Source organism: Trachymyrmex septentrionalis, unplaced genomic scaffold (genome assembly GCF_001594115.1).
Source record: "Trachymyrmex septentrionalis isolate Tsep2-gDNA-1 unplaced genomic scaffold, Tsep1.0 scaffold20, whole genome shotgun sequence".
Classification (NCBI taxonomy): domain Eukaryota; kingdom Metazoa; phylum Arthropoda; class Insecta; order Hymenoptera; family Formicidae; genus Trachymyrmex; species Trachymyrmex septentrionalis.
The window spans coordinates 6,507,421-6,509,963 of NW_017305180.1; the positions used below are offsets into that span (position 1 = coordinate 6,507,421).

The following is a 2,543-nucleotide window of genomic DNA, read 5'->3' on the forward strand; positions in this document are numbered from 1 at the left end:
CATTATGCGCTTAATATAGATACTAATTAGTTATAAACTTGATATAGATACTAATTATAATACTAATTATATACATCGCTGAAATTAAAATAATTTAATAGAAAATTACTAGTCAATACGTGTCGAGTGTACGATGTAAACTAGGCTATAATCGATTCTGTTCTTACGATTGTGACTGGTCAATTTCTTACAACTTAATGCTTAAATCTTAGATTTTAAATTTTCCGCCTTAAAATCTCATTGCAGACGCCGCTTAATACGTTGTACGGATGCACAACACGTACGTTGCACATACAGACTCAAGATTTCGCAAAATCGGTTTTGCTAATGAATTAAAATTTCTTTTTCTATTTGTGTTGCCTGTGATTTGGAAATAGATCACACGAGTACATTAAAATTAAACAGGAGTTAATTTTACGTTACATCGTATGATTGATTACATTATTCTGTTTAACAAATCAAACTAACCATGACTCCTTATAAATCAAAGAACTGGAAAGGATACGGGCAGGAGTCAAGTGCAGAAGACGTCGCGCAAATAATATATCAATGAAGTGTGAAATTTCTTTATTCACTAAAACGCGCTTACATGAGTCAGTGTCGTTCGTACGCAGTAATGAGTCTTTCTGGCGTGATTTTTGATTAGTTTCCAACTTTCATTTTCATGGAATTGATTTGCGTTGTAATGTAAAATTTTTCATTTGTTAGCTTGAATAATACTAGCCAAAACTAAAAGTGACTCACTGTGTCTGATACTGACTGGCCAAAATATCGAGAATCGGTTTTTGAATAATTCATAGTAATGCGATAGAAGTTTGTGATTTGTGATCAGGATGACCGTCCTTATTTTCGGAATAATTAATTATAATCTTAAGATTTTTGATAAATTAGTTTTTCATATTCTCTATTTCGATATTTCCATTATTTCCTTATTTTCGTTCTTTTTTCTTTTTTCTTTTTTCTTTTTCTTTCACTCTTTTTAATTCTGACATTTAAATTCTCGAGGTAGAGGAGCTCCACCATGACAGGATAATTTTTATTCACAGTTTATGTATGTTAATTTGTGTTGTCTCTGAGGAGGGCTCAAAAGTGAGCCAAAACATGTAAGCGCGTTTTAGAAGTTATAAAGAAGTTTCACATTTCATAGATATATTATTTGCGCGACGTCTTCTGCGCTTAAACTTCTCCTGCCCTATCTTTTCCAGTTCTTTTATTCTGTTTAATTATTCTGATATATTAAAATCATTGAAATAGTCATACCTATTTAAAAATAACTTTTTATTTTGCAATGTATCAGAATTTTGTCGAGTATACTAAATACAAATAGTTATATACTAAATACATTTATAATCAAAATGGGACAATACAAAATAGTATAAAGGCTTTACACTAGCTAGAGGAATAGCTTATAGATCTAAATAATTAAATTTACTTTATCTTTAGAAGTTATATTCTGTCTATTTACTGATTAATATAGATTTTCTATACTATTGGTTATAGTTTTATTAATTATAGTTATGTATTATTGTATTCAATAATTGTATTAAGAATACATAAGTAAATTGAAATTTCTTTCCAATTTTCTTCGTCATAGCATTGAATAAATTTATGGCGGGTATTCATAGTCAATTCTTATTTCAAGACTGTCTTAAGTAACGCCTAAGATGCTAATACATCTCTCTCTGATTGGTTCGGGACTTCTTAAAATCGTACGTTCTTAAGACGATCTTGAATAAGATCTGACTATGAATACCGGTCTATGTATTTTTGATGTGTGACTTATATAGTGTTCCGCGGATACATTTTCATTTCTTAAAAAATTTTTTATGTCTTTCTTAAAAACCAATAATTATATAAAAAACTAAGACAAAAATATCCTATATTTAAAAGTACCTTTAAGAGGTTTTTATCAATTTTTATGGTTTATAGTAACTCATAGTTTCCTTTATATATAATGTTTAATATGAGTATTAATTATATAGGGTGTTCAGCGTAATTTCCGCACGATTTTTCGGATACTTTTGACAAAAAAAGTTTAAAAAGTGATTATTTATCTTTTCATACAGGCTACAACATGCAATACAAAAATATTTAAAAAATATTTAAAAAAATGTTTCTTTCATAAAGAATCGAAGTTATCTTAAATTTTTTAAATGGCACTATACAATTTTTTTCTATAATATTATTGGAATCTTCAAGACGAATTCAAATCACTATCAAAATGTCACCTTTATTAATGTTGTATTGATTTTATTACATATTTTATTAAATAAATACGTAATATGTATGTATCACTACAATAATATGGAAAAAATTATATAGTGTTATTAAAAAATTTTTTAATAATTTTCATTTTTTATGAAAAAAGAATTTTTTAAAATATTTGTTTATTGCATGTTGTAGCCTGTATGAAACAGATAAATATTCATCTTTTAACTTTTTTTTTAAACTGTCGAAGTGTCCGAAAAGTTGTGCGGACCGTACGCTGAACACCTTGTATATAATTCATATATATGTATATATACGCACAAATATAAATATTA

General features: G+C 27.4%; 1 pseudogene; it reads right to left on the reverse strand.

The window, feature by feature from the left end:
• LOC108747569 overlaps positions 1 to 2,543 on the reverse strand; it is a 5,020-nt pseudogene that overhangs the window by 1,418 nt on the left and 1,059 nt on the right.